This window comes from Hydra viridissima, unplaced genomic scaffold, assembly GCF_058129835.1.
Source record: "Hydra viridissima isolate aposymbiotic clone 2 unplaced genomic scaffold, HvirCarnegie_v1 scaffold_12, whole genome shotgun sequence".
Lineage (NCBI taxonomy): Eukaryota > Metazoa > Cnidaria > Hydrozoa > Anthoathecata > Hydridae > Hydra > Hydra viridissima.
Window position 1 is genome coordinate 2,521,764 of NW_028324311.1, and position 16,000 is coordinate 2,537,763.

General features: G+C 30.6%; 1 long non-coding RNA gene and 1 pseudogene across 3 annotated transcripts; one reads left to right on the forward strand and one right to left on the reverse strand.

Annotated features, from left to right (window-relative positions):
- On the reverse strand, positions 1-5,905 carry LOC149880737 (uncharacterized; annotated as a pseudogene).
- Positions 5,906-10,393: 4,488 nt separating this feature from the next.
- Positions 10,394-13,728, forward strand: LOC149880738 (uncharacterized). Of its 3 annotated transcripts, XR_016445763.1 has the most exons (4): positions 10,394-10,502; positions 11,905-12,000; positions 12,934-13,027; positions 13,562-13,728. It is a non-coding gene; the product is annotated as an uncharacterized LOC149880738 (long non-coding RNA). The 3 variants fall into 3 exon arrangements; XR_016445762.1 differs by lacking the exon at positions 10,394-10,502 and having other exon boundaries at positions 10,909-12,000; positions 13,562-13,727; XR_016445764.1 differs by lacking the exon at positions 10,394-10,502 and having other exon boundaries at positions 10,913-12,000; positions 12,966-13,027; positions 13,562-13,727.
- Positions 13,729-16,000: the final 2,272 nt, after the last annotated feature.

Here is a 16,000-nt window from a genome sequence, read left to right on the forward strand (position 1 = left end):
TCAATAGTTATTGGCATATCCTTTACTTTTTAGGATCGAGGAAAATCTTCTCGGCATAGACTCTACGAGTTTATTAATTTTTTCTTGGGTAATCTTATTCCACGTATTTTCAATAGCTTTATAAAACTCATCGGCGTTTTTGAAGGGTCCTTTGTGTTTTAGGGAGAGTTCAACTTGGTAGCATAAATTTTCAATCGGGTTGAGAATAGGTGATTGAGTTGGCCATTTCATTACTTTAATTTGATTTGTTTCAAACCATACTGTAACGAGTTTATAGGTGTGTTTGGGATCGTTGTCTAGTTGAAATGTCAATGAAAGAGGCATATTATTATTGGTATGAGGAACCACTTTTCCGTTGAGAATATCACGATAAACATACTGGTCCATAATGCCATTTATTCGGTAAATAGGTCCAACTCCTCTAAAACCAGAAAAACAACTCCAAACCATTGCACTTTTTCCAACAACATGCTTGATTGTTCCTCTTGTGTATTTAGGATCAAAACGTTTACCTTTAGGTCTACATACCTTTAAATTTCCATAAGGACCTTTCAAATTGTACTTTGATTCATCGCTCCAGAGTACTCTATTCCAATTATTTATAGTCCAGTCTCTGAGAATTTGCAAACTCAATTCAAGCTTTTCTATTCTTTTGAGAAATAAAAAGTTTTTTTGCTGCTCTAAAGTTCATAAGTCCTGAAAGTTGTAAACGTCATAAAGTTCATAAGTCCTGAAAGTGGTAACCGTTTTTTAATATTATCATTAGCCCTGTCAAAAAGGATTTTTTTTAACATGACGAATAATTCTTCGATCGGTGAAACGACATGTTTTGAGTGGTCTTCCGCCCTTATGTTCTGTTTCTAAAGGACTACCTTTATTAAATCGTTTAATTATTCGACATACAATTGACTTGTTGACGGAGTATTTTGTTGCGATTTCCTTTTGTTTGACTCCTTTCTTGTAATCTTTAACAATACGTTTTCGAAAAGCTAAATTATACTTGTTTCCTGCCATTATAATCCAAAACAGCATATTAGGCGATCTTTAATTAATATTGTTAGTTATAATTACTTAATAAAAAATATTATTGTTAATTATAATTACTTAATAAAAAACATTATTGTTAATTATAATTAATTAATAAGAAATATTATTGTTAATTATAATTAATTAATAAAAAATATTATTGTTAATTATAATTAATTAATAAAAAATATTATTGTTAATTATAATTAATTAATAAAAAAATATTATTGTTAATTATAATTAATAAATTGCACCACTCCATATTCATCTCTGGACAAAAATTAACAATTAGTTGATTCTTATTGGTTATGATTCTTATTGGTTATTTTTGTTTAATTAGTTACAATTTTTAGTTTTGGTCACAACACAGCTTATTTGGACCTTGAATAAGTTCTTGTCGTTTTTTTGACAAAATAAGTATTTTATTTAAAATATTAATACATAGCATTTTGTTTGAAGCACTGACCATCATTTGACACTAATTTCTCAGATCATTCAGGCAGCATTTGAATCCCACGCCGAAAAAACAATGCATCTTAGGGATGGAACTTTTACTTACTTTTTTTTTACTTACTCAAGTAAGTAAGCCTTTATGAAAAAGTAAATTGCGTATATAATTGTAAACGTTCAAAAAAAAAAAAACTTCCTTTTAAATGTAATTTACCTTTCTAAAACAATTTTCGTTTTGTAAGGAAAGGTGAATTTACTTTCAAATGTAAGTTATATGTAAGAAGATTATATAAAAAAAGTAATTTATGAACACTTCTTCTTTAGTAGTGTAAAATTTATTTATACAGGTATGGAGAGCCTAAATTTTTTTTAAAAAATATTTTCTTCAATGCAGGTTTGAGTTCCCATTCTTGGTTCTTATTTTGATTCTTTGAAACCTTAAGAGATTTAACCAACTTCATAACAGTATCGAAGAAAATCTGTTTCAGCTCAATTCGGTCATTTTTTTGGTCTGGAGCCCCAAAAACAGGGGACAAGGAGTCCCAGCAACAGGGAACTAAAAGCAGAACCTTGAGTAACCAACTGAAACTTCAGTCCTCTACAAATACTTTTAGCCTCCATCTTTTGCTTCAGTATACCTGGCAACAGAAATTAATAAAATCAGTTTATTATTTGGGTTTTTTAAATATGTATTTTTTATTAGAAAAAACAAATCAATTTACTTACCTGAGGTTACACGCTCTGAATACTTAGCTGTTCTGCTGATTGTCCAAGCTGTTCTGCTGATTCAATGAGATTGTTAACAGCTCTGCTCTCGGTACTGATAGGAGCCACTTCTTGCGCTAAAATTTTTGTTTAAAACAAAAATAAAGACAAAATATCTTTATAAAAACTAAATATTTTTGTTTAAAAACAAATACACAAATATTTTATCTGAAAAAACATTCAATAAAATCAATTTTAAAGTGCGAAACTTCCTTTGTAACTGAACTTTTTGGAATTGTAAAACAATATAAGTATGAAAAAATAAAACAACAATAATAATGATCATCATTATTAGTAATGATAATTCTAATCTATAAAACCAAAGAATGCAAAGCGTAGTCTGGAAGACTTTACATGATTAGGAGAAGAATCATTTAAAACATCAATTTAATCTACTATGTGGTTGATACTTGGTGATCTTTTAAGATGTAATCTATCAATCTAAAAATAATTTGCTGGTCAGTAAGTGATATTATTTTAGGGTTCGGAAAAAGTGTCTGCGCAGATCTGCGCAGACGAAAATATGCGCTTATCTGCGCAGACGTCGGCGCCGACGTCTGTGCAGACACTTAAATGGAAAAGAAAAATTTAAATTATCTGAATCAAATGTCTGAAATTATTTTTACATAATTATCTACTTTTTACGAGTTTTTCGTTGCTTACCTGTTTCTTTTTGGTTCGAGCTACGTATAATCAATCGATATAAGCTTTTGTAAGTTTTTCTTACTTCAATTTAAAGTGATTTAGAATCAAGAAATCGTGTATTTTCGTCATTCAAAGTTTTTAAAATGGAAAACATCAAAATTTCGAATTATTTGACAAATCTTGATCGAGAGAAGCGTTCTGGCACATGTTTAGCATGCAACAAAACTGTTCAATGGTCGAAGGAACGCCTTGCAGCGCATAAAAGATCAACATGTCCAAACGCAAGTGTCGAGGAAAAAAGATTGTTTTCAAAGCGTAATTATGAATCGTCACATCTAATCAATGATTCTCAGCAAGTTTCGTCAACGTCTGATTCACCGACGCAGCGTCTACATCCACCAATTAATGAAGAACTCAAAAATGATATCGACACGAAGCTTGCTAATTTCTTTTACCGTACGGGTATATCATTTTGTTTAGCCGAATCGGAGGCCTTTAAGGATTTCGTTAAGTCGCTCAAACCATCGTACGCATCTGTCATCCCGAATGCTAAAGCCTTATCAGGATCTCTGCTCACAATCAATACACAAAATGTTCTACTTCTGTAAATGAAATTTTGAATTCTGAAACAAACTTAACACTGATGTCTGACGGCTGGACGAACATAAGAGGCGATCACATTGTGAATTTTTGTATTAAAGCGCCCGATCAGAAGCCTTTTTTTTACACCTCCATAAATACATTCGGAATCATTCAAAATTCATCTGCAGTTGCCGCGGCAATCTTACAAGTTATTGAGAAGATTGGCTCGCAAAAATTTACCAGTTTTATAAGCGATAACGCTCCTGTTATGAAATCAGCGTGAAGGATCATCGAGGAGAAATATCCACACATCTCGACTAGCGGATGCGGAGCTCATGGAGTCAACTTGCTTGTGAAGGACATAGTTTCTACAGCTGGGGCCACAAAAACAGTCAAAGATGCAGAAAAAATTATCAAATGAAGGAAATTCAACCAAAGAATACATCTGCTGATGTTATGGCGTTGATAAAATCTAACCCATTTTTGGACCGTCTCTCTAAGCTTGTCAAAAGCATTGAATTTCCTTCCACGTGATCGGAAAGCTAGAAAGTGATGAAGCTCCATTGTCTCTCGTGTATGATTACTTTGGTCAAATGTACAATTCATATATGGACGATAAAGACATACAACAAAAAGTGCAATCTCGCCTCGATTTTCTCTTTACACCAGGTATTGGAATTGCTTTCATATAAACGCCCAAAAATGCCGCAGAAGGTTTATATTTGAATGAAGATAAAACCGATTTTATCACTGCAACAGTTGAATTCGCCGAAAAGATCAAACCTGAAATTGCTGACACTGCTGAGGATGAATTGATTGCTTTTATAGGAGAAATGGTTGCGCTGCCTGAGAGAAGAAAGGAAACAATATTCAAGATGAACGCGCGAAGTTATTGGAACATTATCGGTCGCGATAATTATCCTGCTCTTTACGAAATTGCTAAGCCTATTAACGAAATGATCTGCTCATCGGCTACAGCAGAAAGAGCTTGGTCTACCTTTCGATTTATTCACTCGCGACTAAGAAATCGTCTTACGAATGAGAGACTTGAAAAGCTGGTATTCTTGTATACCAATATCGTGCTGATGGACACGAATGACAAGACTGATTACATTCTTGAAGAAGGTGCAATTTTCAATGAAATTGAATGTCAAGAAATCACCGAATAGGCGCCAGCATTATATTTTTTTATTACTGTAAGAATCTTTGAAAACTCCTATTGTTACTAATCACCAAATTTATAATAAAGTTAAAATATTACTTAAAACATTTTTTAAGTTTAAAACTTTTTTTTGTTGATTTCAAAAAATCGTCTGCAGAGCAGTAAATTTTGTCGGCGCCGACGTCTGCGCAGACGTCTACGCAGACAAATTACACTGTAAGCGCAGATCTGCGCAGACAGTCCGAACCCTATATTATTTTAGTATCCTATATGTTCTTTTAGTCTATTTATCTAATGTAAGTCTCATTTTTTTTTTTTTATTATTAAACTTTTTCCCATGTAAAATTAAAACTTATGTATACATTAGGTTCTTTACAAGTATATGTAAATTTAAGTAATAATACATGTGTTATAAATTTTTTAATAGCACATGTATTATTAAAAAATTTTTATTTTTCTCAATTCCATATTTTTAGTTAAGAAAATGTGCTTGTAAATAAAAAAAAAGTATTAAGTAGAAAGTTATGATAAATAATAAAAACAGCAACACATGGATTAACATGAACTTTACCTTGGATATCTTCTATATTCAGTTCCCCAGGCACTCCACCTTGTTCATGTTGAGGTTATATAGGATTCTGTGACAATTGTTACTAATAATCTTGGTCGATAGTTGAGTTCTTCTAAACTATACTGGTTCCAAACGAATGTTTTTATCTTTGTTTCAATTGCAGGAGTGATCTTTTGAATTTTAGATGACTTTTTACCGAACTGCGTGAGACAAACAGCACACGTTTTATGTAAACATTCCGCCATTGTATATGCAAGTCATTAATTTCGAGGGTTTTCAACCGAGTTTTCACCTAATTTTATCAAGGTTAAAAATAATGATTTTTGAGCAAAATTTTTTTAACTTTATCCAAACCTTCAGAAGTTTTGAATGTTATAAATGGTGTACACTAATGTAAACCTAACTACCGGAAAAAAAAAATCTGACCTGGAAATCAACTCAACCTGGCGGTTACTCGAATTCTACTTCTGAAATGTTGATCCGAAGTATCCCTGCCATGGACCACGTATTAGAGTTATCGTATTATCAACAGTTTTGTTTTTACTTTAAATTCTAAAATTTAGTTAATTTTTATCGAATCGTTTTTTTGTTTTTGAGAAGAAATGAATTATATGTTAGAAGACTTCTTTACTCTTAAAAATTAAATATTACGCACAAATTAAACACCTCGATAACATAACTAATGACTAGGTAACGTAACTAGTCCTTCGATAACGCAGGATAACTGTGATTTTACTTGCATGTAGTTAAAAGTATTAAGTACAAGTACATGATGAAAATGTTGAAAATGCGAAAGTTTATAAAAACGGATACCAGTGGTGTTTCCCTTTCAATTACAGTTAAGATGTATGTAAATATTAACCACCAGTGTTCAAATATTCTTAATATTTTGATTATCTCTTCAAAAAATAATATTGCCACCGTGGCGGAGATGCGAGTTAATCATATAAAAAGTCAACAGAATAATTTATAACGGAATATTTCATGACTACTAGGGATTGCCGATTCTGGCTCATCAACCATAAGCGAACCATTATTTTTTTATTCCGTGCATGAAACCAGCACACCATATATCATGTTACATTTAATTATTTTTTTCTTGATACCGTGACGTAATGAAAAAGTAAAATTTTTTTATAATTAAATTTTTCGCGTCATTTCAAATTTTTTTCGTTTTATGTTATCACAACATAAAGTTTTTTTTCTTGCCGTGAATTTACTTAAGTCATTTCAATTTTTTTCTCTATGTGTCTGTGCATAATGCGCATAATTCATACGGGTTCAAAGAACCTGATTTACGCGTGCGCCTGTTTCTTTAATCACCGTAAGAAAGTTGATTTGCTTAAATGGATCTTGCTTTTCTGATACCGAATTCAGCATCTTCTATTTGTTCGTCGAACATACTTTTGCACATTTCTTTTTCTTTCCAATCTAGTTTTGTGGAATGATGTTTTCTAATTCTATCTTTAGTTTCTTTAGTGAGGAAGACAAAAATTTCCATTCCATTACATTCTTTGCAAAGCATTTCAATTGAATAAGTTTCTTGATTTTTTATAGCGAATATTCCCATTTTTTATATAAAAAGAAGAAATTCTTTTATCATTTTACAAAATATTTTTCATGTGTGCGCTGAAGGGCTGAGTCTAAGCGTAGTAATAGATCTGACAAAGAAGTAGATAAAAGCTTCCGGATTGGCCCACTTGCGCGTCACTAGAGTTGAATGTGGCTACTAGCCATCTTCCGGAGCCAACGCTGGGCATGGAGTCTGCTTCTCGATAATTTCTGTAGAAGGAGATGGTGGTGGTAGAGCCAATGGAAGCGGTGGATTGATACAGCAATTCTGACGACTTGTTGTTGAATGAGGTTATGTTTGACCCGTTCCACGAGACAAGTAAAAATCTTCTAGATCAGACGAGGAAAGATGCATTTACTATCACCATCATACCCGAGGAAGTAACTGTAGTTGTTTGAGTTATAAGGTGTCCATAGACTGAGTACAGTTCCATTTCCTGGAGGTAAATTGCCGTCATACAATCTAACTCTGGATTCCCACCAGTTTCTAGGTGAACCAATGATGTGTGCTCTAATTTATTTAAGAAAAACTCCATTTCCACTTCCGTTGGAGTTGAGTAGAACGTATTCATTTCCGTAAGTGGTGCTTAAATATCTGAAGTTTTTTGTAGCGGCGTCATGCCAGTTGACAGGCTCTGCCAAGTTGATTATTTTGTGAGAGTTGAATCAAGGTCTGAAGAGATAGTGCTATTTCCATCCGTTCTAATATATAGTTCAATGGAAAGAGAGCTTGAAGTAGGTTCATAAAATATTTTCCCATTTCTGATCAACCGAGTTTGTCAATCATTTTTTATATGCATACGAATTTTTTTTACCAAAGTCACATCCTTCATCCAGCTTTTTCAAGATGTAGAGACACAAGTGGCCGCAGAAAGAAGTGTCACCAAACTGAATTTTTTCGCTATTGTAGTAAACTGGACTTTTCAAGTAGTTTACGAGCTGTACTTTTCATCCCCGTCTTTATACCAACAGAACCAATGAAACCACTTGTGTTTAAATCACTTGTATTAACTATTCCGCATTCTTTTTTCCTTGCCTTTGTTGTGAGCTCATCTCTGACAAAAGCGCCTTTAAAGTTTTTTATTTTTAGTTTTTTTGCTGCATCGATCTTCCTTCTACATTGATAAGTTTGTCACTCATTTTGTTTGGTTTTTAAAATATTACACATTTCTTTGAACTTATTTAGTTTTTTGCGAACATAATCTATCAGAAGAGGGTCATCTTTAAAGAAAAAGCTTTCACTGTTCAGTCCCTCCAAACAATTTCTACAATAATATGTTTTGGTCTGAGTGTTGGATGATTGCAAGAATATGAGTCGACTTAAACTTTTGATCAAGCAATAATGAGACGTCTCCTCGTTTGAAATGAGTAGCTAGTCGATTCGATGCTTTCGATCACAATATTTGAATTTTCTCAAAGGGTAGATGGATTTATTTTCATATCCAAATGCATTGACACTTATATCTTCATTATTTTTCTCAATCTTTTTAATTTGTTGTTATGAAACCGGAAATTCTATCCCATCCCAATTCAACTCTTTTGACTTTTCAATCAGATCTTCATCAATCTTCATCAATTCTCTCTTGATTTTTAGGTCTCATGTTCAAAGCCCTTGTCACACACCATTTAAAGCATTCATTGTCTTTGTTGATTATGTTGATGATTGCCTTTTTGCTCGATAGAAAAGTGTTTTTAGGTATTTAAGACCTTGCACTAATGGGATTGTAATCAATCATGTTTATATCCATCTTCACGATGGAAGAAACTCTGCAATTCGATCCCATCTTGTTGTACTTTGTCATGTTTTCGATGATTGTTTCCTTCACTATGTCATAAAACTTTTCCAAATCAGTCGACTCTAAAACAATTCCAGAGTTGGATGAAAAAGGGACAATTCGAGTTGTGACTTCACCAGTTGAATTACTAGTGCATTCCATCTTACATGTCAGAATAATATACAGTTTTTTATTACTATTTTCTCTTAGTATTTTTATTGGTCCATTTTTAGCCAAATTTAAGAATATAGAAACGTCTTGATGATTTCCTTTGACTTCATGTGAAAATTGTTTTGTGACATGATCCACAGCATGTCTTACCAATTTAAATTCAATCGAGTTTTTGTACTCTGTTTTGATTACGAGCGATTTAAGATCATGTATTTTTTTGTTGATCTACTAGCCTGCCTCTTCTACTTTTCTCTTCACCACCTCTGGGACATAGCAATTTATCCAATTAACAACATCGTTATATCTGTTGACGACGAAAGAAGAAACACTTCTTGTAGCATTAGCCAACCTTGAAAATAATCCATGAGTAGTAGGTGCTAAAAAAGACGATGAAGCTGATGATGGAACAGGCTCGTTAATAATATATCTTGCAGGTCTTGGAGCAGGAACTGGTCTTTGAACAATCGGTCTTGTTGCAGGAACCAGTCTTTGAACAATTGGTCTTGGAGCAGGAACCGGTCTTTGAACAATCGGTCTTGAAGCAGAAACCGGTCATGGAGCAGCCCATGAAAGTATACTCCTTCAAAATGATGTATTGTTTAATGCTCAAACAAGATCATCCTTACACATCTTGTAGTAATATTTTATTTTTCGCCCTTTTGCGATTTGTTGCAACTCTTTTACATTTTCGTTTTCCATTTTTTTATAACTTCAGATTTTTTTTATAACGCAAGGTTTTTATTTATGTCATTTCAATTTTTAACCTTTTCTTGTTAATAAATCTATTCACGTGTTTTTGCCGGTTTATAAATGTCTCCTGAAATTTTAAAAAAAACGTAGTCTGATTTAAGTAAGCCAAGCCCAGTTGGCATATTTAGTTGTAAATGCGCATTAGAAACTCGTTTAATTACGTATCGTTGTGGTATATATGTTAGCCATTTTATCATGTCGAACGCGCATCAAAAATAGATATCAGATGCATATAAAGACAGGTATACAATACAACGCCTACTGAGTATCAAACTCGCATTTAAAATAGTATAAAACACGATAACCAGAGAATATTCAAAACAATTGAAGACCACACTGGAAAAACGATAAAGCTACATTTTTTTATTGTTTTGAGTAAATTAGATTTTAAAGTTCAAAAAACCATAGCTCACATTTTTTAAGCTAAATATCTGTGTAATTTGATTGGTTTTCTAGTTATATAGTCAATTATTATATAGTTAAACTGCACCCGAATATAAGTAGTAAGCAACCCGTAATACGGGCTATGAGATGATAAATCATTAATAACAATAAAAACACAATAACTTGATATAATATCTAAAAAATTAAATACACATTTTAATAATAAATATTTTAACTTTGATTCCCTATCAGCAACGTCATTGCTTATAGTTAACGACATAAAGGCCGCATTAACAAGAAAAGTTCGAAACTTAAAATTAAATGCGTATTTTTCTGGTATCAACAGCTGTATGTTATACGTGATCAATACTCCGAGTATTTACAATACCAGATATGCCGATTGGGATCGTACCCGATTTTGATCAAATATCAACATATAATCGGTTAAACAAAAATTTTTGCATTACAGCGCATGCTTAAACAGAAATATCGAAAGCAAAATTTAAATTAAAAAAGTTTCTATTGAGAAATTTAGTAAAAAGCTTGTCTTGAATGATAAGGAATCGTCAGGAATGCATAAAAAGTTATATGCAGAGATATCATTCTGCTAAAGCAGTATCACATATCTCCAATACAGTTTTTACTGATTGTCAGTGCATTATTTACTAATTTTTATCACATATAGATAATATATAGATATTTTTTTGTTCTGTTTAAGAAAATTTAGAAAAATAAGTTAAAATTTCGAGCCAACACTGACATTTTATTGTTACTAAACATTAAATTTTGTTATAAGGATTACAGCTCTTCTATCTGTTTTTTGTTCTTTATTCAATAAGTTTTTTATTCAAATTAAATATGATTATAGTTTGATATTTTATTACGAGATTTATGTCTTTATATATGAATATATATATATATATATATATATATATATATATATATATATATATATATATATATATATATATATATATATATGAATCTTTTTAGATTTTTTCATGTTATTATTAAGTTATATATGTTGATAGTTTGCATATATGTTTATACTATGTTCAAAGTTAAAAAGTTATAATAAATATATGTGTGGTAATATGTGTTATATAATTGTCTTATAAATGTGTTTTTAAAATTGTATAAAATGTATCAACTGTGTATATAAATATTATATGAGGTGTTTATATATGTTATATAAAGTTAATTAAATATATTGTGTTTTATAGTTAGTATATATGTTTATATTATGTTGTTTACATGTTTTCAAAGTGTGACTTGGTAAACGTGTTGATCAAGTTTTTGCGTAAAGTTATATTTGTTACTAATGTTGTTACATTTGGCTTACCTTTTTGTTGGTGTCTATTGTTGAAAATTATAAGTGGTTTTATTATTGAAACTCACTGCTTTTAATCATTTACTAAAAGGTACTCAAGAAAAATCATTTTTGGCGTATGCATATTTTGTTTATATCTCAGTTTTAAGTTTTAGAACCATGACAAACCGACATGAATAGTTTTCTAAAACCTAACATGAAATAACAATATTTAACAACTACTACTCTCTTATCATGACATCTTATCTCTATTAGATATATTGATTTTCGATTCACATATGATGTTTTTCTTTGTATTTACTTATCCACTTATCCATTACATATTTCATTTCAGATTTATCATATGATGGATTTATATGGTATAAAAGAACAAATATATGTAAATTTTTATGAACTTTTTAAAAACATCTTATAATTAGTCTAGTCAACGTTTAAACTTCAATGTTGCATAGGTCATTTTTAAGTAGTTTCTAGGCTTTTCTAAATGTGTTTCTTATTCACATGGTTTTACAAGCAAGGTCTGCAAGCAAATTTGAGCTGAAATTTTTTTTTTTTTTTAGCCTTTAGGGAGAATTGGCTTTATTCTTTGTTTAATTTAATTTGTTTAAATATAGTATTTTTAATAAATAACTCTTTGTTTGTTCTTGGTTTTTTACTTATCTGTTTTCATATTCTTATAAACTAGGCAACATAGCGAAGCAAGTTTTGTTTTATTTTTTAGTGCACTTGGAAAGAGCTGAAAGTTATTTTTTAGAGCAATTGTAATGAATTGAAGTGTTTTTTGTTACTTCACACAGTAAAACTGATACTGATTTGAGTAAGTTTACTATTTTGTTTTATTTTATATTGGATTTATTTTATATTTGATGTATATTATATTAGATATATATGTATTTTATGTATTTAACATGGAAAACTGACTGTAATCTGTTGACATGAAAGTTTATAAACATAAATCTGCCTATATTTCAGTATATTTTATATTTCTCAGTATCTATATAAATATTCTTTCTTAGAAAAAATAACAGAATAGAAAAAATAAAAAAATTCCTTTTGAAAGTAGTTGAATAAAAAATGATGATATTTTTCCATTGTGCATTGCAGTCTAGATTCTTTGTTAAATTAAAAATATTTGATGTAAATAAATATTGTTTAATATTTTTGATAAACAAGTTATGTATATAAATATATAAAAAGATATGGATTTTAATAAATCATAAGTTTAAATAAAGTCTTTGATTAGAAAAGATCACAGTTTGTAAGATTCTTTTACGTTCATTTATTCAGTTGTAACAATAGTAAGATTACTGGTGATATGTTTAATGATAATAGTGAAATTGAAATAGATAGTATTAGGCTCAACAAAGTTATTAATGTAAATGCTAATAGGCAATTTGAAAATAGTTGTCAAACGAAAAAAAATAGATCTAGGCAGGATGAAATTAATCGTTGTTGAAATGTAAGAAATGCTGCTTGGTGAGCAGAAAACTTACTTGACAGAATTCAGTGTCAAGCAGTGTTAATGTCTGTTAATTTGATTTTACTTTAAACACTTTAGAACAAAGCAAAGTATGACTTTAACTATTTATAGTAACAATTAACACTTTTAAATTTAAATAATTTAATTTTTGTTATAATTTCTATCATAATTATGTTCCTTTTTTTTTTTTTTTTTTAGTTTGTCTTCCTTTTAACATCTCTTGTTTAGTTAGCTTATTGTTGAAACATGGTTTTAATTTTGTAAATTTAGTATGATGTGATATTTACTCTATTAATGATTAGTCAACAGTTACAGAGAAGCTGGAGCTTAATTAAGAAATGCTGGAAATTAGCTTTTAATCAAGGTAAAAATAATTTTGTTTACTGGTAACATAAAAAAACCAGTTACTACTATTTATTCTGTGTTTTTTTACTTTTGTTAACATGCTGCTTTGGAAACACTTTCTTTCTCTCCCTCTCTCTCTTAGATGAGAGGGAGATTTAATAAAACTTATGTAATTACTGAGCTCTTACATATTTCTTACTACCACAAATGATAATGACCATTTATAAGAAATATTTTACGAGTTGCTTGCTATTTTATGATATAGTTGCTCAAATTGTTTAACTATAATTGTCCCTTGATTGTTCAAATATTGTAATAAATAAAATCTTTTTAGTCCAAGTATTTAAGTTAAAAAATATTATATTAAGTTGTGGTGTTATTTGCCAGTGTTACTACATTGTGCTGTCTAGTCTTTTATAATATTTTTAAATTATTATGTAGACACAGAATATATATTTTCTGTTATTATTATTATTCTAATTTTACTAACAATAAAACGCAAACAGTACTTTTGTAATTAAAAATAGTAATTTTTTTTCATTTTTTTTTTTAGGTATTTGCAGGCTTTACTTGACTTTCCTTTTCTGGTACCTGTGTTGTGACAGATTTTAAAAAGAACTCAACTGATGTTAATGCGGTCTTTATGTCGTTAACTATAAGCAATGACGTTGCTGATAGGGAGTCAAAGTTAAAATATTTATTATTAAAATGTGTATTTAATTTTTTAGATATTATATCAAGTTATTGTGTTTTTATTGTTATTAATGATTTATCATCTCATAGCCCGTATTACGGGTTGCTTACTACTTATATTCGGGTGCAGTTTAACTATATAATAATTGACTATATAACTAGAAAACCAATCAAATTACACAGATATTTAGCTTAAAAAATGTGAGCTATGGTTTTTTGAACTTTAAAATCTAATTTACTCAAAACAATAAAAAAATGTAGCTTTATCGTTTTTCCAGTGTGGTCTTCAATTGTTTTGAATATTCTCTGGTTATCGTGTTTTATACTATTTTAAATGCGAGTTTGATACTCAGTAGGCGTTGTATTGTATACCTGTCTTTATATGCATCTGATATCTATTTTTGATGCGCGTTCGACATGATAAAATGGCTAACATATATACCACAACGATACGTAATTAAACGAGTTTCTAATGCGCATTTACAACTAAATATGCCAACTGGGCTTGGCTTACTTAAATCAGACTACGTTTTTTTTAAAATTTCAGGAGACATTTATAAACCGGCAAAAACACGTGAATAGATTTATTAACAAGAAAAGGTTAAAAATTGAAATGACATAAATAAAAACCTTGCGTTATAAAAAAAATCTGAAGTTATAAAAAAATGGAAAACGAAAATGTAAAAGAGTTGCAACAAATCGCAAAAGGGCGAAAAATAAAATATTACTACAAGATGTGTAAGGATGATCTTGTTTGAGCATTAAACAATACATCATTTTGAAGGAGTATACTTTCATGGGCTGCTCCATGACCGGTTTCTGCTTCAAGACCGATTGTTCAAAGACCGGTTCCTGCTCCAAGACCAATTGTTCAAAGACTGGTTCCTGCAACAAGACCGATTGTTCAAAGACCAGTTCCTGCTCCAAGACCTGCAAGATATATTATTAACGAGCCTGTTCCATCATCAGCTTCATCGTCTTTTTTAGCACCTACTACTCATGGATTATTTTCAAGGTTGGCTAATGCTACAAGAAGTGTTTCTTCTTTCGTCGTCAACAGATATAACGATGTTGTTAATTGGATAAATTGCTATGTCCCAGAGGTGGTGAAGAGAAAAGTAGAAGAGGCAGGCTAGTAGATCAACAAAAAAATACATGATCTTAAATCGCTCGTAATCAAAACAGAGTACAAAAACTCGATTGAATTTAAATTGGTAAGACATGCTGTGGATCATGTCACAAAACAATTTTCACATGAAGTCAAAGGAAATCATCAAGACGTTTCTATATTCTTAAATTTGGCTAAAAATGGACCAATAAAAATACTAAGAGAAAATAGTAATAAAAAACTGTATATTATTCTGACATGTAAGATGGAATGCACTAGTAATTCAACTGGTGAAGTCACAACTCGAATTGTCCCTTTTTCATCCAACTCTGGAATTGTTTTAGAGTCGACTGATTTGGAAAAGTTTTATGACATAGTGAAGGAAACAATCATCGAAAACATGACAAAGTACAACAAGATGGGATCGAATTGCAGAGTTTCTTCCATCGTGAAGATGGATATAAACATGATTGATTACAATCCCATTAGTGCAAGGTCTTAAATACCTAAAAACACTTTTCTATCGAGCAAAAAGGCAATCATCAACATAATCAACAAAGACAATGAATGCTTTAAATGGTGTGTGACAAGGGCTTTGAACATGAGACCTAAAAATCAAGAGAGAATTGATGAAGATTGATGAAGATCTGATTGAAAAGTCAAAAGAGTTGAATTGGGATGGGATAGAATTTCCGGTTTCATAACAACAAATTAAAAAGATTGAGAAAAATAATGAAGATATAAGTGTCAATGCATTTGGATATGAAAATAAATCCATCTACCCTTTGAGAAAATTCAAATATTGTGATCGAAAGCATCGAATCGACTAGCTACTCATTTCAAACGAGGAGACGTCTCATTATTGCTTGATCAAAAGTTTAAGTCGACTCATATTCTTGCAATCATCCAACACTCAGACCAAAACATATTATTGTAGAAATTGTTTGGAGGGACTGAACAGTGAAAGCTTTTTCTTTAAAGATGACCCTCTTCTGATAGATTATGTTCGCAAAAAACTAAATAAGTTCAAAGAAATGTGTAATATTTTAAAAACCAAACAAAATGAGTGACAAACTTATCAATGTAGAAGGAAGATCGATGCAGCAAAAAAACTAAAAATAAAAAACTTTAAAGGCGCTTTTGTCAGAGATGAGCTCACAACAAAGGCAAGGAAAAAAGAATGCGGAATAG